The 21,032-nt window shown below is 46.0% G+C and overlaps 1 protein-coding gene across 3 annotated transcripts in view; it reads left to right on the top strand.

Moving 5' to 3' along the window:
- Positions 1 to 21,032, top strand: part of LOC146856394 (retinol dehydrogenase 7-like) — a 107,754-nt gene that overhangs the window by 20,452 nt on the left and 66,270 nt on the right. The window contains exon 2 of one of the 3 annotated variants that reach the window (XM_085654521.1): positions 13,627 to 13,671. The exons of the other annotated variants lie outside the window; for them this stretch is intronic. The gene's annotated coding sequence lies outside the window, so the exon portion shown is untranslated. The remainder of the gene's footprint in view (positions 1 to 13,626; positions 13,672 to 21,032) is intronic. 3 annotated transcript variants of the gene reach the window in all.

Here is a 21,032-nt window from a genome sequence, read left to right as displayed (position 1 = left end):
TCATGAATGAACCCTTAAGGAATAGTGGTTCATGCATAATAAATGAGTTCTTGGAGAAATCAATAATCCTGTGCTAGGGAAACTCCCAACAGCTTAAGGGTCTGGTTTCTAAGAACTCGTTGTGACGTTGGGGTGGACGGATGTAGGTGACCATGCCTGTATTTGGATAGCATGGCTAATGCCTAAATAAGGACTGGGATCTTATGCCTATATAAGGGCAATGCAAGTTGTGCCAATATAAGGACATGATTCAGGAAAACCTATATACGGACACCTAAAGAGGAATACAACAGTCCCTTCGCGATCCCTGGTCTGTCGACCTGTGGGTCCCTGAGGAGGGAACTGTTACTTTAAGTGGGCTTACCTGGTTGCTCCAGACGTGCCCTGACTCTCCATCGCTTGGGGAGTCCCCAGGACCTTCCTGGTCCACACCGAAGCATCTTTACTCTGACCGCGTGGGTTGCAGTTGCCAAGGCTTGTTGGTCTCCAATCCGGACACTGCACCCCAGCACTTGACATCCTTCGTTGGACAGCTCGCTTGCGGACTTTGGTCATCCTCGATGTCTCCTGGTCCTCGTGGCTGCAGAGCAGGGGCGGCTGGTGACATTTGAAAGTGGTGGGCGTAAAATGATTGGCATACTGCACCGTTGCGAGCAAGCGTAGCGAGCGAGCCCGAACCACCATAAGTGAGGTTCGTTGCGATTCTCTTCCAGTGACAATTTTGAAAAAAAAAGAAGAAAAATGGTGCATTTTCAAGCAAATTTGAGAAAGCAGGAAGGTTAATAAAGCAGTTGTGAAAGTGCCTCTGTGAACTGTCACTTTTCTCTTTACCTATCTCTCTCCCAGAATTCACCACCTTCACCTATAAGTGGCTGTGAGCTGCTCTATCGGCGTCACTCTCTTCCAGTGAGACTCTCACATTCCCATCATCTAAGTATCCCTTCCTACCTTATCTCTTCGCTATCTCAGCATCTCCCCTCCTCTGTCACTGGCTGGGTGCTGCTGACACTGCCCGGTGACTGTCTCTTGCTGCCCCTTCCATTGTCTCGTAACCCCCAATGCTCTCCTCTTCCTATCTTGCTATCTCTTCCTATCTTGTTGCTGTCACATCCATCTTGCTTGCTATACCTCCCTACATCGCAGTATCCCTTCCTTCCTCCCTCGTCTCTTTCTCTGTCTCCGCACCTCCATTCCCCCGTCATAGCAAATGACAAGTAGTTACGACAGAGCACATCTCACACAAGAATCGGATGAACTATCTCTAGACTCTACTATATCGCCTAATATGTACCAGTGATTGCAGGTGGTGGGCGCTTAGCGCTGCCACTCTTTTAAGGTCCGGCGTCCTGTCCAGGGCGTATTTCTCATCATCGGCCTTCACCCCCAGAGCAAGAGAGAAAAGTCAGTTAACCGGGGAATAGAAAGAGAAGGAAACAGTGACATAAGGGAACGAGGGTGCAGAAAGGAACGTGTGAGAGTAACTGAGCTGACCTAATGCCCATTGCTTATATCATTACAAAACGAAAGCAGAATGGTTTCAAAAGACCACGTTTCTGAATACAGAGCCGCAGTATGCATTTTGTTTTCCAATGCACGCACCCAACAAGCATATTTCAGTATCTCCAGGAATAGTGTGCTTTCCCACCCAGGAAAAGCATGGTTGTTCAAAGAGCGAGGAGGCGACAAAAGTAGGGCTTCACTGGCAAACACTGTAATGTGGCGCTAATGTGGTTAGGTGTGAATAAATCAATATGGCCACCTTGCTTTAGTTAGTTAGTTATTTTTCATATTTTGAATGTTTTATTTCTCTCTACCCTGAGGCTGCACTTAGAATTTGAAAAATGTCAGCAAAAGACTACGTTTCCAGCAAGTGTTTTTCTTTTTTGGATCCATGTCACAAGGAAGCAAATAAACGAAAGGAGGAAAGAGAAGGTAATACCCGTTTCTTGAAGTCTCGGACCAGTTTTTAGGTCTCACCTGACCCAGCGCATGCGCTGGTCTGGCGAGACTTATTGAGAGGGCTCCAAAAAAGTGCTACCGGGCAAGCCTAGAGCTACGGTGCATGTCCGCGGGCGCGCGCGCCACGCTTTACCATGATTACTTTCATTTTCGCGGCCGCTTTGATGTTTGATCGCGGCCGCTTTGCATAGCCAATAGGTCTCGCTTTTGGGACCTTATAAATATTTAGTTATGCAACTGTTGCATAGCTAAACACTTATAAGGTCCCAAAGGCGAGACCTATTGGCTATGCCAATGCTTGTTACTACATGAGGAGGAGCGAGACAGAGAGGGAAGAGGGGGAACAAAGGAGGGGGGACCAGCTATCAGCAGCGGGAGAACTGGACACTGTCCTTGTCTTCTTTGGGCGCGAAGGAAAAGGCAGAGTCCTTTTCCTTCTCTGCCCGTTTCGCCCGTCCCCAAAGGCCGAGCCTTAACCATCGGCCTTGCCCCTTGGCAAATTCCGCCATGGGGAAGGCATGTTTAAGAAAGTAGAGGCACGGACTCAAGCAGTGACTTATGACAGAGCACATCTCGCGCGGGGGGGTCGCGCCGGGGGGTGGGGCCGAGGGAGAGTAAAATTAAGACAAAAACGTACCTGACCGCCTCTGCTCCGCATTGGCAATGGCGCCTCTTGAGTTCAACAGCACTGGAGTGGCAAACCCTCAGCCAATCCTGGCGCTGCTTACTCTTCGCCCGTCGCCTGCCCATTAGGAGACCGAGGGGCTCCTAATGGGCATGCGCAAGTCAGTGAAAACACAAGTGCTCATGACTGGGCACGGGCGAAAAATGTGCGCACCGTCCCCACTCATGCGCACTTGTGCTGCAGTGCTGCCTGTCCCTGCCTGGTCTGACAATGCATGTCAGTCAACATGACACCGGACCGCCCACGGTCCGACGTCATGCTGACTGACATGCATTGTCAGTTCTCCCTCGGCGTCTCCGAACTTAAGTAAACTAATTTCAGAGACGCCGAGGGAGCTGCGGGCAGGGGGGCAACGCCCCAACGCCCCAATGGACGCATCGCGCCTGCTGCAGAGTCAAGCTTCACCTCATCGCACCTGAAACACCTGACATCGGTGGGCATTCGTCTATGGTGCCCCTGGCCACTGGCAAGTGACCCAGAATCTGTCTCCTCTGCTTTCAGGTTCGTCTCATCTTCGATCCGGCTTGGATCACACTGGATACTTCTCATCTTCCCGGCAGCAGCACTTTGCAGCAACAGCGAAGATTCCCGACACCATTTGACACCTATGCACCCGGCTTCCCGGGTTAGGTAACGCGAGTACTCCGGTGCTCACATGGGTGCGGGCCTTAGAACCTTCTAAGTTTGAAAGGGTTTGCTCAAAGTCCTCTCCTAAGTGTCCTTAATCTTTAAAATTCCAACCGCGACTTTCCCATAGGATTGTACGGAGCTCGCGGCTGTGTTCTCACACTGCACGTGTCCCCGTGGGTCCCCTGTGTCACCACCTTGGGTGGTTCCTTGGGGTCCCAGCGATTCTACGTGCTCTAGGCACTGTGTCTAGTCAAGTCGTGGTTCTTATACCACTTTCTTAATATATGGTTTGGTCTCCCCCTGGGGCCCACTGTGTATTGTGCTATTTACTGTCGTTTTAATACTGTAATATTGTGTGCCTTGCTCTCTAATCTCATGAAGAGGTTAGTAGAGGGTGTTTAGAAATAAATACCTATATTTTATATATACCTTGTGTGGTTCTCCTTTCATTTGGTTATTTAGGAGATTATAATCTGGTAAACAAAGCTGGTTTACATTCCTTCAAGACTTAGCTACCACTAGGATAGCTTTCAATAAAGGTTGTCTTCAACCTAATCATCAATAAGGGTCATTTGGACTGGTGCAAGGTGTCCACTATAACTAGTGGACAGCATATACCAGGGCAACGTCTCACAGTAGCTGTGCTCATTATAAATTGCTAATAATCCCTTTCTGTATTCCTGGCAGGTATAAGTAAGGCAAATTTAGTTGTAAAATTACATTTACAAACCCATTTATCTCTTGAATAGGCTAAATGTTCTCTAAATAAATATGCTTTTTCGGTGGGGTGGGCCGTGTGTTTTGTATGTGTTTAGTTGTCTTCTTTAAATGTGATGTGTGAATACTGTAGAACATACATTTCTTTATCCTACCATGGAGAACTAGTAGCGATAATGATTTTATGCAGTACTGCATGATTCATGTTTTTGGAAAATGACCGAACATTCGTTTTTTTTTATTACCCACAGCATAGGTAAGTCTTGAATACATGTAATATGTTTTCTGAAATAGATGAAGTAATTTTACCATTCCATTGAGCTATGTAGATTACAAATCCTTGTGCATGGAGGAGTGATGGCAGGAAGAGGAGTTTCCTGGCTGCTATAGCAGTGCAGGTGCACTCCTCATAGCAGTGATTGTCCTTTTAAATTGCAGAGTTCCAGTGTTGTTGTGACAATTTCTTCTCTTCGGGTACTCAAGGAATGAATTGTCCTATCTTTCGCTATCTCTAGGCCAGGGATCTCCAACAGGTCGACCACGGCTAACCAGTAGCTTGCAGGCTTTTCAATAGCAGCATGCTTCCCACTCTCTTGTTAAATAAATAATGTCGAGCTGCTGCCTGGTAAGAAGCCGGACAACAAATAAATGTATCGGAGCACACTCTGTTCTGTTTTTCTCTTCTTTATTTCTCTGCCTTTTTAAGTCCTTTTTTCTACTTTACGTCTTTCACTGTTCCTGCCTTTCTATTTCTTGCTTTGTTTCTCTGTTTTGTTTGTGTCTCTTTCTTTTCCTTTATTTGTTTCTTTCTCACTCCTCCTTTCTCGGTCTCCTGTCTCTTTCTCTTCTTTCCTTGTTTGTTTCTGTGTTTCTTTCCTTCATTCTCTCCTTCCTTTTCCCCATTTGTTCCTTTTTAGATCGAAGCCTACTTCACTACATTGTCACTTTATCTCTACGGCCACTTCAAAATGACTGCCTGACAGTCCAAGGAGGAATTGTAGCTGCTTCAGATTTACTGCCTGTCACTTAGGGCTGCCTGACAGACAGCATTAACTAAAGCCTTTATATATGTCTGAAAAGTAGAGTAGGAACAACCGCCTCTTATGGTTCACTGACTCCTAACACACTGAAGATTAACTACAGCCACTTTCAAAATGGTGGCCTCACAACTGAAGCAGTAACCTCATACTCTAAAGCCCCCTGTCTGATACTTGGAGCTGTAACTCTGGTGTCTTGATCATGACTGTTAGACACCTGAAGCGATAACCCCATTCTCTTGCAGGTGTCCGCCTCATGTCTACAGCAGTAACTCCAGCATCATCAAGTTGAGTGCCCGGACCAGCTCATCTATAAAGTCACTGCCTGCATCTAATGTGTTAAGAAAGAAAAGGGAGGTGGCCCAAAGTTTATCTTAGGACCCTGGCGCTAACGAATGCCGGAGTTGTGGAAAACCAATGCCTTCCAGCCTTGATTCCATTGTAGGCCTCTTTCTTCACCGCTCTATGCTTCTCGTCTCTTCATCTCACTCATACAGGTTTTTTCCAACCCTGATTTCCTTTGTCAATGTTTTCCTAACCGTCTCTTCCTCTTTGTTTGCCCCTTTTATGCGTTTTTTAGGTCTCGCCTGACCCAGTGCATACGTTGCTCTGGCGAGACTTTTAGTAAGGGCTTCAAAAAATGCTACAATGGCCGGCCTACAGCTTGCGTGCATGTGCGCGGGCGCACGCTTACGAGCAGAGGCGCCATATGGCTTTCCTCGTCATGCTCATTAAGCGAGGCACGCACGCGGCCAATGCTTGGTTTTTTTCTTACTCGCGTCTTTTTTTTTTTCTTCTCAAGTGCTTGTTTATCTGGCTTGGCAGACACCGTGTCTTTTTCTCTCCCCTTCCGTGTGGTCCCCCCCCCGCCTTTTCTTCCTCGCCTGGGCCTTTGACTGCCTTTCTTCCCGATCGGTTCCTTTACGAGGTAGATGCGGGTAACCTGTCCAAACTCTGGTCGGCGAGTTTTGACAGTATTGTATAAAAACAAATTCTAAAACCTACCTACCAAGGCAATGCGTACTCTGGCAGGCAGAGAAGGTGACACAGGGGTTGTGCCCTGTACCAGCAGGTCACTGACTGTGCACCCTCTCTGAGATGGAAGACACCAGTCTCTGTCGGCTGAAGCCACCAAATAACAGGGAGGGTCATACTGGCCGACAGACAGCTTTTTCCGCATGGTTGTTTTTTGGAAAAGTGGCGCACAAACGCCCCTCTCTTCCCTCATTGGACACGAGCACCCTCACAGACATGCCCTCTCTACCTGGGTCGAGAGGAGCAGTTGTATTTATAATTTTCGGCTGCTCCCTGGAACGTTTTTTTTTCCCCGCAGTTTTATACAGCGCGAATCCAAAATCGGCAGCTCTGGCGGTTACCACATCCTCAGTCCTTACAGGGTGAGGTCGTGAATTGAAGTATTGCGCACCATATTTCATTTCGAACATTTCAACATCTGTGGACTTGTTTTTTATTTGGCCCAGCAGCATCTCGCCGAATGGACACAAAACCCACTTTTCCTGAGGAATTAGTGAACCTTTCAGCAAGTGCCCTGGAGTCGGGGCTGCACTCATTACCCCTGCCGTAGCAGTGCATGGGAGCTCAGTCACAACATATCTGGAGATACAACTCACTGTGTTCGTGCAGCTGTTGCGGACTCGGTTACATGGGGATATCACGTCTCTTTAAAGGGCAGTGTTAAACTTTTCAGAGACATTCTTAACCATTTGAAACTCAATGCTAGTTTGGCACAGTTGTGAATATGTTTCTTTGATATGTTCCTAAAGGTTCATGTTAGCAGTGCGCCATACATTCTTTAACCGCGAGGATTTAAAACCCTTAAGAAGGCGACTTAGCGTGAATGCTTTATTAAACCCCCTCATGCCTCTTTTTATCCAGCCTGCTCTTTCATATCAAATGCACTTGCTCTGATCAGGGATCTTTCAGCACCATTGTCTAATCAACAGGTATCAAATTGTGAAGAGAGTACACGTACAATCCTTGTGATCTTTGTTTCTTATTTGTGGGTGGGGTGGCACATTTCCATTGATGCTCCTCTCAGGTGTTCAGTCTGTTAAAATTCTTGCTCTTTATTTTGCACAGATGCATGGTACATTTTTATAGGCCAAACAGGTGCTTCTGCATTACGTAGTGTGCTACATTTGCATACATGCCAACATTTCAGAAGACCAAAGTGGGAGATTCTTTAAAAAAAATCTGGAGAATGTGGCCTTGAATCGGGTTACTGTCATGTATGGGCTTTGGAAGTGTGCTGCTGCAGGAACGGACATTTGAAACGCAAATGCACATTTTTTTCTTACAATTCAGAAGCATGGAGCGCAATGGCAGGCAGAGAGAGAGTTATGCAAGTGTTCTGCACTCACTGGCCTGGCAGGTTGCTGGCAGTGCATATACCAACCCCCCCCCTTCCACCCTCCCCCCCACCTGTGTGGCAGCCCGGGCACAAACACAGCCGCCCCAGAGTCCTTCACAGGTCCTTAAAAGACCATTCACTTGTTAATGGGGCTTTGTTGGTTGTTCACCCCTTCTAGAGCCCCTGTCGCCACTCTGACTATTGCTGGAAGAATTAGCACGTTACACAATACCAAGCCCTGTCTGCTGAAACCCCGAGGAATCGGGTTTTTGGGGCTCCTTCAGTCTCTAACATTGGTGAGGGGGAGGACTCGGAGCCCACTAAGTTCCACACCCTAAAATCTGCACCAGGAAACGTGCAATGTATGTATGTAAGTGTGATCTTGTTAAGCAGCTACCTAACTGAACTTGGCACCCCGAGAACTAAGTTCTAACACCAGCTTTGACACGTTGACACTAAAGAGTAGTGTGAATCTGATAAAATAGTGGCCCTTGTGCAAAACATTCCTGTAATGACGCCGATGTAACAGTGCACGATGACCAAACAGGTCAGGCACTAGGACCGGCCTGAGTGGGGAACAGGGCGGGCGGAAAGGGAGGAGCGGAGGGCTAGGGACGGCAGTTAGCCGTTAACCCTGGAAGAGGATAGACGCAATAAAGGAGCTGACCAGCAAGAACCCTGTGTCCGTGTCTCCTTTGTCCACGGGGATACTACAACTGGCGACGAAGGTTTCGAGCTTTCCACGTGTGCGTGAAGCTATACACGAAACACGTCAGCTCGCCCCGCGTGTGGGGCTGGGAGCGCGACGACAGAAGTGCCCACCGGGAGTCCACCCCGGCGGCAACAAATCCGGAGCTCGCCCCTCGTGTCGAGGCTAGAGCGTGAAGCCCAAAGAGCCAACCGGGAGCCCACCCCGGCGGCGACTGGCCCGGAGCTGCTCGCCCTGCGTGTGGGGCTGGAGCGCGATAACTGAAGAGCCTACCGGGAGCCCACCCCGGCGGCGACTGGCCCGGAGCTGCTCGCCCTGCGAGTGGGGCTGGAGCGCGATATCTGAAGAGCCTACCAGGAGCCCACCCCGGCGGCAATAGTGAAAAGTGCCCAAGAAAGAAGAAAATAACCTCACCTGGCGTGGTAGCGGTGCCCAAAAGCAGAGCCCCGGTGAGTGAAATCAAGCGCTGATTAGCGCGGTGTCTCCGGCGATTCAAGAGGCAAAATCTCGCTGCCCATGAGATTCTCGTGGCGGCCATTTTGAGGTCAGGCGCGAGATTTGTCGATCTGTCAAGAACCATCGGCGGCCATTTTTAAGTCAGGCAGCTGAGCAAAACAGCAAACAAACATTGATAGAGGACACGGAAGTAACAAACAAGCATTGGTAAATGCAATAGAGGCAACAAACCAGCATTGGTAAATGCAACAGAAGTAACAAATAAGCATTGGCAAAGGAAACAGAAGCAACAAACAAACATTGGTAAATGCAACAGAAGCAACAAACAAGCATTGGTAAATGCAATAGAAGTCGCAAACAAGCATTGGCGAATGCAACATGAGTAACAAACAAGCACTGGCCAGTACAACAAATCTAACAAACAAACACTGGCGAGTGTAACGGAGAGCAAACAAAGTCTGTAAAAGCAATCAGCAATAACAATCGAACAATGCCCGACCCAGCTCCCAAAAGCATGTTTGGAGCCTCATTCCTGCGCTGCCCCGAGCCCCTTGTTCTTGAATCTGGTGGGGGCATGGGTCCGCGATGGCAAGAATGGATAGAAGATTTCGAGGACTTCATGAAAGCGTCCACGGTGACGGACCTTGAAGAACGACTGTTTGCTCTCAAGAACCTGATTGGCAAGGAAGTTGGACGAATCATAAAGGAACTGCCTGCTGAGTCCTCTGGTGACTATGACAAAGTCTGCGAAGCACTAAATCGCAAGTTCCTACACAAAAGGAACGTTGACTACGAGCGGTACACATTCAACCTGGCCGCGCAGGAGAAAGGTGAGCAAATGGGGGTGTTCGTCACACGTCTGAGACGACTGGCGAGATACTGTGATTTTGACAAGTTTTCAACCGAAGACGCCCTTCGGCTGAGAGTCATAGAAGGTTGCCTCTCGGAACCACTGAGACGCAAATTGCTCAAGAGAAGCTACTCGCTAGAAGAGATTGAAGAGATGACGAGAGTAGATGAACAAGCCGATGAACATGCGAAGAAAATAGAAGCCGGGAAGGGTGAGAGACGGGAACAAGCATTCAGGACGCAGTCTCGGCAAATGCATGGAAGATCCCCACCACAGGTGCGTTCCTCCAGATCCAAGAAACATCACCACCAGTCAAACAAAGGACACAAAGGCAGAACCCACACCAGGGAACGATCAGACAGACAACTCAAATGCTACAGATGCGGCTACGACTTCCCACATGCCGACGCATGCCCAGCACTAGGACAACAATGCCGGAAGTGTGGTAGAGACAACCACTTTGAAAGCATGTGCGGGGCGATACCCAAAGGTGATCAACAGGGGAGGCACCGGCAACATCAGCCCTCAAGCCGTCGTCACCATGTCAGAGCAGTCCAGGATAGACGAGACTCATCCACTGGGTCGTCACAATCCAGCTGCCACTCTTGCAGGACATATCAATCTCGACGGTCGTCATCAAGAGAATCCCGATCCACATCACCCATCTCTCAAGGTCGAAAGGAATATATCTATTGTGTAGCCGACCCTTATCGGTCCCACGATTGGACATCAGAATTGGTACTCACCCCACAAAGTTCGTGCTAGACAGTGGGGCATCACTAAACTACTTGCCCGTAACGGAATACCAACGAATGAAGTCACCTCCCAAGCTGGATAACGCACATGTACGAGTATACATGTGGATGTCCAAAAAGCCACTAACGTGTCTTGGGAAATTTGCAACCGAACTGTCGTACCAAGATCGCACAATATCAGCCTACATCCATGTCATCGAGGGGCCTGAGGCCGACTGTCTCCTGAGCCTGGCCACCGCAGAACGACTGAAACTAGTTGACATCTTATACCGAGTGGCTGACAAACCAGCTATCATCCAAAAATTCCCCAAGCTCTTTCAAGGCCTGGGAAAAATGAAGGACTGCTTTTGAGCAAGCGGTTTTTAATGACGTGGAGGCATTTCAGTACCAAGGCACTTTTAAGAACATGAGCTCAGTGGAATTCCAAGCCCTACAGTCCCTACAATCCAACCCCTCTATTGTGATAAAACCAGCCGACAAGGGGGGTGGTATTGTGATTCAGAACGCTACTGATTACGATCAAGAATGTAGACGCCTTCTGGATGACCCTAGAAATTACCAGGTGCTACCTAGTGACCCCTCTTCACATCTAAAGGCTGCAATCCACAACCTTGTTGAACATGCAGAGTCCAGTGGGTTCATTACCAAACATGAGGCAGATTTCCTTACGAAAGGGGCAGAGAAAATTCCATACTTTTATACTCTGCCAAAAACACATAAAAACAAGTTACCACCTCCAGGTCGTCCGATAGTTTCGGGTATAGGGTCCCTGCTAGAACCCCTTTCAATCTATTGTGACTTCTTTTTGAAACCCATCATTCAGAACACCTCGACTTATTTAAAAGATACAAAAAGTTTTTGGGCATCTTTACAAAATCTTAGGGTAAATGAGGATACTACCATCCTCGTATCATTGGACATTGAGAGTCTTTATACGAACATTCCCCAGGACGATACCATCAAGGTCATTGGGGAAGCTTTGGACTCGGTCCCTTGGACTTTTCAAACACCCAGACAATTCATTATTGACTGCGCTACTTTGGCACTTAAGAAAAACTTCTTTGAATACCAGGGAACATTATATCTCCAGTCCACCGGCACTTCGATGGGCAGCACTTTTGCACCGAGTGTGGCTGGGATGTATGTCTATGATTTCGAATGTAAACACATTCTGAGTGCGTCTAACCCCTTTTCCTCTTATCTTTCATTTTGGAAGAGGTATATAGACGACGTTTTTATCATTTGGCAAGACCCTGAAGATATCTTGTTGGAATATTTCCTTTGGATCAATACCTGTGATCCTAATTTGCTCTTTACTCATTCTCATAGTAAGGATGAGATGGCTTTTCTGGATGTGGTAGTTACCTTGACAGAAGGGAGATTACTGACCAGAACTCATTATAAGCCCACTGCAAATAACAACCTTTTGACCTTCTCTAGCTTTCACCCACGACCTCTTAAAGAGAATCTGCCTTATGGGCAATTTTTACGAATTCGTCGTAATTGTAGTGTGGTGGATGACTATCGAGCCCAGTCAAAAGAGATGACACAGAAGCTACGAGAGAGAGGTTATCCTGACAGGATCCTTTCCAATAGTTACAAGAGGGCTAGGAACCAACCTCGAGATATTCTTCTGCAAGACTTACCCAAACAGGCAACTAGCATTCCACTGACATGTGTAACTACCTTTAATGTTGCATCAAATGCAATTTCGAAGTCCATCAAAAAACACTGGCGGATACTAGAGAGCAATAACATCCAATGGGAGAAACCTCTGTTCTCGTATAAAAAGGCCAGAAGTTTAAAAGATTCCTTGGTCCACACTAGACCTAGAAATATGAGGAGTTCCACTGCATCCTCTGTTCTTAGTACATGGGGTTTACCACCAGTCTCGGGGCATTTTCCCTGCGGTTCGTGTAGTGTTTGTTATTTGACCTCAGCCACTAAGACACTGAGCTTGGAAAATGGGAAGTTATGGACACAACGCGAACACACTAATTGTAATACCACTGATGTGGTCTATCTAATCACCTGCCCCTGTAAGCTTAACTATGTGGGGATGACCACCAGGAAGGTCAAACAGCGGATTGGGGAACATCGCAGCAACATCCGCTGTAAAAAAACACTACAAAACTGACTGAGCATTTTGGACGTTTGAACCACACTGTGGATGATCTACATTGGACCATAATAGAGCAAGTTAAAACAGGGTCCAACTCATCGAAGTTACTGTTCGAAAAAGAACAGCGTTGGATTTATCGTATGTCCACACATCTTGTTGGGTTAAACGATAATATCCCCTGGGGATCGGTCATGAAACGCAGCAACTGAATGCCTGTAGTAACACTCTTTGGCGAGATTTGCCACTTTGCTGAGGTCTGTGGGACTGTCCTTCCATCCAACTAACGAGGTTCATTTGTTAAACCTCTATCGGTTTTGATTTTTATCACCCGTAGCTATAGTTGTGAAGCATTGAACTTTACATGGCATGTGGCTGATATGCAACTTTTTTTACACCCCTTTTTTTACACCTTTACAATGAACATTGTTTGGTTGCATCACAATTTGGGTAGATCTACTGGCTCTTAAATTCAACTTGGGAATTAATTAATTTTATCTTTAAACCGGGTTGATATGCAACTCTCTTTGGCTCTGTGAACCTCCTATTTTTAATACCATGTTGTCTGCGCTGGGGTTGCGATTCATATTACGTTTTGTGCCATCCTTTCGATTGCACTAAGAGGAGTTTACATTCTAGCCCTCTAAATGGCGTTGTCCATCTTCTATGCCGATGCAGACGTCTTCCGCGCTGGTCACGTGACTTGTGGGCCGGTTCCAGGAAGTCGAGTAGCATCGTCTCGGCATTTCTTTACACTACATAAACTCGGACTTTTCATCGTCCGTTGTCTCCGGGCTCGGTGGTACTAATGAGGTTGATCTGCCTGGCCGAGGACTTGGATGAAGTGAGTACATTGTTTCACTCGCTATACAGTGATTTATGCCGGGTTGTGAAGTTACGGGGATAGTAATGTCATGTGATTTCCCTGTTTTCTTCTCTCCCGACTTCAGCTGTTCTGTAGTCCCGCCACCCACCTTCTTGCCTAAGGAGCAAAGTTTTTCATTTTAAAACGTAAGCCTTGTTTGTTCTTCATTTTACTTCTTGTGCCGCAATTTAAGTGTCTGGTAATGGGCATAATTGAGGAAATTCACTCGTTTTATGCATGATGGATCGGAATGTCTTCTCTTTAAAAGATTTTGAATTCCTTCACGATTCTGCCAAACTGATTAACGAGAGATGTTGTCAATGTACAAAAGTAACTCTCCGATATTAGCACATCATGTGTCTACGTGCTGTTGATTTTTTCATTTTGAAATGTACTAATAGCGGTTAGATGATGTTGCGCTTAAGTAGTACAAATAATAGAAGTACTCTAGCTTGTACTCTGTTTTTTTCCAGATATCCTGAGGCCTTTGTGGATTTTTCGAGGCCCCGTATGAAACCGTGAGTGTATCCGGTTCTTTGAACCTTAGGTTAGGGTAAGCCTTAGAGAGCTTATACCGCCAAGGTAATTTTTTGGTATTGTCTACTAGGTCCTGAAGAAAGCTTTGTGACTAACAATAACAAGCTGAAACATGTCGACCATTTGTTTAGATACCTATTAGGATGTATCTGATCAATAATTATCAGTATTAGTCATCCTACACTGTTTTTAACCAGTGCCTGACTCGTCATTATTAAAATTGTTTTTGGCGAATCTTCTGGGCATTTTTAAACTTCACATTCCCTATCACACTCGAGAATTCCGTATGTCTGATATCTGCGCTCCGCTATAACCCAAGCGTTGAAGCACACCAGAGGTGCAGTAGGCACCCCTGGTGGAACCCTATGATGAAGCATGTCACCTACTAGGTCGGTGAGTGAGGGTTCTACGCAAATATCTGATTGATTTTTTCAGCAGCACTTTGTTAATTTACATATGCATATACATGTGTGTATACTTTTGTATGCTTATATGTACATATATATTTAATTTTACCACTGGTATTCTATGCGCACACTCTTTTGTTGTTTAAAAATGAAGGACTGCCAAATAAGACTACACATAAACGAACAAGTCACACCGGTGGCACAGCATCACCGGAAAATCCCGTTTCACCTGCAAGAAGCCGTTGAGAAGGAGCTCCAAGATCTACTGGAAGCAGATATCATAGAAAGAACAGATGGACCAACGCCATGGGTCTCCCCGGTGGTGGTAGTCCCGAAGAAAGGGGAAACCAGCCGAGTCCGCCTATGTGTGGATATGAGGGCGCCCAACATGGCGATAGAGAGAGAGAGACATCCAGGCCCTCACATCAGTGACATGATCACGTCACTCAACGGAGCCAAGATATTTTCAAAACTAGACCTCAACAAAGGATACCACCAGCTAGAATTGCATGAAAGGTCAAGATATATCACGACATTCTCAACACACCTCGGGCTATTCAGGTATAAAAGACTAAGTTTCGGAGTGTCATCAGCAGCGGAAATATTCCAAGAGGCAATCAGGAGAACAATACATCACATTCCACATGTCCTAAACTACAGCGATGACATCCCCGTATATGGAGCAATGACTCAAGAACACGACAAAGCACTAGATCAGGTCTGTCATGCACTCATGGAAGCCAATCTCACACTCAACAGAAACAAGTGTGAATTTCACAAACCGACGCTGAAATTTTTCGGCCACATATTCTCTGGAAGTGGCATGAAACCAGACCCAGACAAGGTAGCAGCGCTAAACGACACACCAAGCCCAGACGACGTGGGCGATGCACGATCATTCCTAGGCTTGGTCAGCTACTGCTCCAGATATATACCTGACTACGCCACGTTAAGTTACCCTCTGAGGATGCTCACCAAGCAAGGACAACCTTTTCAATGGTCCACCCAATGTGAAGGGGCGTTTAGAGAGATCAAAAGAACTGTAGAGTCGGCCAAAAATTTGGCTTACTTCAACCCGAAAAAGAAAACAGAGATAACAGTGGACGCTGCCCCGTAGGACTAGGAGCCATCCTAGCACAATATGAGAGAGAAGAAGATCAGCGACACATAGTAGCGTACGCCAGCAGAAGTCTAACAGACACGGAGAGAGCATATTCACAGCCAGAAAAAGAGAGCCTGCCCGTTGTCTGGGCGTGTGAACACTTTCACATCTTCATCTTTGGGAAACACTTTACACTAGTGACTGACCATCAAGCCTTGACCACAATTTTTGGAAACCCGCGAGCAAAAATACCACCAAGAATAGAGCGATGGGGCCTCCGACTCCAGGAATACACCTACACCATCATTCACAAGCCAGTAAAAGCTGCAAACCCTGCAGAATACATGTCCCGGCACCCCATCAGATCCAGCAAATCAGAACAATCAATCGCGGACGAATACATTCACTTCGTAGTAGACCAAGCGAGACCTCCGGCTGTTCCACTGGAAGCCATTTGTGAAGCGACGCAAACAGATGCTGCCACCCTGCAAGAGGTGAAACGTCGGATTCAAACCAACAGCTGGAGACACACGCAAAGCAGTGAACAAAACGACCAAGAAATGGCGGCATTCAAACATGTCCACGACGAACTGTCAATAGCAACAAATGGTCTCATCTTACGAGACACCAGAATAGTGGTCCCACGACAACTCAGACAAGGGGTCATCAATTTAGCGCATGAAGGGCACCGGGGCATAGTAGCCACAAAAAGAGCACTCCGTGAAAGAGTCTGGTTTCCAACACTAGACCTGATGGTAGAGACAACCCTGAAAGATTGCCCGCAATGTCAACTGGTGAGCCGTCCGGATCCTCCTGCCCCGCTATAAATGTCTCCACTACCGGAGGGTGTCTGGCAACACATTGCCATTGACTTCTTTGGGCCAATAAAATCGGGCCAATATGTCCTGGTCATCATGGACGAGTACTCCAGATTCCCCATCGCACAACTGTGCTCATCCACGAAAGCATCGAGTACCATACCGATACTAGAGGAGGTCTTTGCCGCATGGGGCATTCCCCTAGTGGTGAAGTCAGACAACGGGCCACCATTCAACAGCCACGACTTTGCCGCTTTTGCCCAACACCTCAACTTCAAGCACCGCAAGATCACACCATTATGGCTTCAGGCCAACGGAATGGTTGAACGCTTCATGTCCACAATCAAGAAAGCCATTCAGCAAGCAGAACTCACCGGAAAGAGCTTTCAGATGGCACTCAACGAGGTCCTGCGAGCATACCGAAACACGCCTCATTCCACCACAGGCAAATGTCCTGCCACTCTCATGCTGAGACGCCCAGTGCGCACCAGACTACCGATGATGACGATGGCAGCGAACGAACAGTATCCAGACTCTGACCATGAGGAGATGGCAGCCAGAGACAAGATAAAGAAAGAAAAGATGAAGGACTATGCGGATGAACGGCGACGTGCCACGTCCCCTCAAATACAAGAAGGAGACTGGGTGCTGGCACGACAAGTGCAGCCCCGGAAGACTGATAGCAAGTATCATGAGGTTCCGCTGAAAGTGATACAACAAAAAGGAACTATGATCACTGCAGAGACCGACGGAAGAAGACTCACCAGGAACGTGACGTATTTTAAAAAGTGCGGACCCAACATTAAGGAACTACTGACTGAACTGAAAATAGAGAAGAGAGAACCAGAGACACTGCCGCATCACAGTCAGGCATTGATTGAAATGGCCGACGAGAACGAGCGTGACAATCCTGAACTCCAGGCACGCCCCAGACGGGTCATCACAAAACCGTCTCGCCTTATTGAGGAACTTTAAAGAGACAGCTGCTGTGTTGGTCATATTCTGTTTTTCTTATTTACAGAGGGGGGAGATGTAATGACGCCGATGTAACAGTGCACGATGACCAAACAGGTCAGGCACTAGGACCGGCCTGAGTGGGGAACAGGGCGGGCGGAAAGGGAGGAGCGGAGAGCTAGGGACGGCAGTTAGCCGTTAGCCCTGGAAGAGGATAGACGCAATAAAGGAGCTGACCAGCAAGAACCCTTTGTCCGTGTCTCCTTTGTCCACGGGGATACTACAACTCCAAATATCTGTGATAAAAAAAATGTAAGAAAAGGATGCACTGTTCCCACCAGCATCCATTTTCTTTGATTTGGTCTCAACCAGACTACTCAACCTGTGCAATTCTATGTGCAACTCCTCATGTTTCAGATGGTTTTGATACAAGAAATCTTTTCTAGCACTTCCCTGCTCCTGATAGCAAGGGCCATGCTATAATGAAGACTAAAATAATTTAGTATGAACCCCTCTACTTGCAGGTCCAGTTGACATCAAAATGGCAGCCACCATTAGTCAGTGGTTGGCAAGCGATAGGTGCTTCCTTTTTAGGTCGAGCATTCGAGACCTCTTGTATATACTTTAGTAAATTGAAAACCTCCATAAAGGGTGTTGCCACAAGCTATACTAGTCTCTACTGCGTGTCCACCCCATACCTCATGCATTCTCTCATCCTGAAGTGAAGTGTTTTGTGCAGTTGGCACAGGGACCTGACTCAAGTCCAAGTTCCAAACAAAATTAAAGTTTTTAACACTGTCCTTTAGTTTGGTGGCACTCCCAGTATAGCTGGCATTTCTTGTCAGAGTGCAGAGGTAAATACATGTTTAGAACCCACAAAAACCCTGCATCCTTTCGCTTGGTTTGAGATTATTACATTTACTTAAATATTAAATTCAACGATATCAACCTAGGAAGTTAAATGACGCCTTTATGGCTAAAATTCTGTTATGGGCCTGATAGAGATATTTAAGGGAAATGGGTGACAACACCCAACCTCGAGTAAACCCACATCCGAAGGAGAGGAATGCTGAGATAGAGGAGCAAAGGTTGACTCAGTGTTCTCTCTGGGTTTTGTTTTACTAGGAGAATGTATTCTGAAAGAAGTACAGCATAACAGTATTCAGGGCTAATCTAGGTTTATCATTTGTTCAAATCTGTAATTTTGGGTTGGGAATGTAATATCCCCAAATTATCAGAAACAATAATGCATTACCCATCTATTAAATCAATTTCCTTCCATCTGCTAACCAGTAGATACTAGTATGTTTGCAACTCAGCCTTTTTCTCACACTATGATTAGTCCAGGTTAACCAAAGTATGTTTTATTGATTCTGGTTTAGCCACATTACTAATGTTAAATGTCAGTTTGATATAGTTGCCATTCCTTCTGGAAGTACTTTGCTACACTACTGCTTAGCATTCCCCCAATTATTCTTAATACATGATTCAATTCATTTGCCTCACATAAAACTCTACTACATATGTAAAAAATCTTCGGTATTTAAATTGTGCTAGTTAATCTTTATGCAGAGTTGCCAAATATTATAACAAAGGTTATTACTGTTTATTATTTTTCTGTACTAGTGTTCAGGAGTGTGGTGCAAGTTTGAGTATTGGTCTGCGCGGTACTTTAGTAAAATGCCAACAAGAGCAGAAGTGACATCACACTATTTGACCGGAGGTGACATCACACACCATTTGACCACCAATCTCATCATACATACTTGATCCACCCCTAACCATTCCAGAACCTGCTATTTACTACCAAGAGCCTAGCTGGAGGCAACAAAGTGTAAATAAAGAAAGAAAACTGGACTTTTAGGGCTGTGTTTACCTTAATATGCTGCCAATGCCTTTGTGAACCCTGAGACCAGGGCTAGCAATGGCAGTGCCAAGGGTGTCAACTGGCAAGCCAGTTTTAGCAGCTTCTACTGCTGGTTACCTCTGATCCAGGTCAATGTGTTTACCTCTGATCCAGGCCAATGTGGGTTGTGAGGGCACCATAGATGGTCGCACTTGGCCAGTTTCTTTGATTCTAGTGTTCCTACTACCAAAATCTTTCCAAATGTAGGTTGCATTTCAGGCTGGGGTAGAACAAGCAAACCAAAATCATGAATATGTGATGGGAGACTGAACTAAGGGTTGTCATGTAGTACCATAGTACACATCTTCACAAATCTATGTGATTACGAAGGATTTTCGTCCTGACAGCAAGAAAGTTGTCTTCTGTACTAACATCTTATCTTCCAAACAATGTAAAGGTATTCTCTGTTACATAATGCAGCATAATCAAAAAAATACTTAAACAAATGTGTGCACACTACATTATTTGCTATCGATTTTCCACAATATTGTTTTGGAGAGAATGCCTCAATATTTTATAAAAGCTGTTTTTTGCAGTTGAGACCAATGCAACTTGCTTAGTGTATTTGAGTGCGCCATTGATTGTCCCTGACACAAGAATCTGAATTTTCAAATTCTGCTCGGTCTTCTGTCCCAATGTGTTCAAAATTAAGCATTTTCCATCCATTCTATTATAACCCCGTCAGGAAAACCCTAAACCCCTGTACAGAATGTACAGCTCACACCAATGTTAGTGGCCTGCAGCGCATCAATGACCAAATACTGCCCAGAGAAGAACCTCCCTTATTATGCATTGTGGTACAAGAGTGGAAGGAGCACCCGCAATCATTTTCACTCGGTTTCTGAAGATGGCTCCACCCCCACAGTTCAAAGTGTTAGTTAGACCCCTTAAGTGTGGGTCTAGTAGCGACCCTGCACGTAGATGTTTTGTTTTAGTGAGTGGACAGGGATTGCTTTGCCTGGTTGGTTGCGGAAGTTCTCAGTTTGTGCCGGTAGTTGCAGGTGGTGGGCAATGCCACTCATTTTTTTTTTAACACAGATCAAGAGAAAGGCTGTAGTGTGGCAGGAAACAGGCATGAGATGGAATTACGACTAACCACCATTGGTATTTGGCATTCAACATCAACTGCGGTGAGCTCCTAAGCAAACGTTTATGTTTTGTGCCTTTTTTTGTTTTATTTGTATTTATTTTACAAACTAAGCTTTAGGTACGGTGGGGGCACGAAGTGTGCTTAACCCACACAATTGGCAACAAGTTTCATGCCTGGCAATGTCTAAGAAGAAAACAGGGCAGTAAGAGATCCATGCGTTAACATTTGACTGAACACTGTTCACTGTGATAAAGTTAACACCCAGTGCCAGGGACAGTGAGCTGGCAGACATTTCCAGCAATGTATAACAAAGATCGGGGACACTACACATAGCACACAGAATAACAAGCCTTTGCAATGCAATAGGTCTCGCATTAAGCTATTGGCATTGTGAATGTCAATGCATTTTATTTATCTGTTTTGATAATAACACATAAATAAAAGGCAATGTCATTTACAATGCCACTGGCTCAAACTCGTGTAAATGTGAAACCTATTTCATTTGAAAGAAGCAGCCACCATTGTACCAGCCTGCTTGGAAAGTGAAAAGCGCGCTTGGAGCGCTGAATGTTGCAGGAAAGCATGTCGTGCCTGCAGTAGGAGAAACTCGTCAAAGAAAATAGTGCTTAAAGATTAAATAAGACATACCATCTGACAACAGAAGTAAAAGGGCCAGTCCTCATGGGAGGTTACAAATGAAGACCAGGCGGTACAGGGAGGGACTCACAAGCTTATTAATGAATCAGAAGCTAGCATTTACAAAGGACAATGACACAAGCCAATGAAAAATATGGGCGTAGAGTGGGCGGAGCTTTAAGTCCATACTCAAATACAGCATGCCTCGCAGAGCAGCGCATGCGCTCCCCAGGCCGACCTAAAAAAATTAAGTGAGATTGATTTGTTGTTTGTGAACGTGAAGCAGGGAATGTTTTAGGTAATTCTTGAGTCAAAATTTGAAGCATAATCCACGCATATATAAGCAATGATTTGCAAGGGATGACATAATGGACAAACTTGTATACTTGATGTACAGTTAGTATTTGGGACTAATGTAGTTGCGATCAA

The sequence above is a fragment of the Triturus cristatus genome, chromosome 4_1 (assembly GCF_964204655.1).
Source record: "Triturus cristatus chromosome 4_1, aTriCri1.1, whole genome shotgun sequence".
Classification (NCBI taxonomy): domain Eukaryota; kingdom Metazoa; phylum Chordata; class Amphibia; order Caudata; family Salamandridae; genus Triturus; species Triturus cristatus.
Note: the sequence above shows the minus strand (reverse complement) of the source record. Positions and strands in the feature narration are given on the sequence as shown.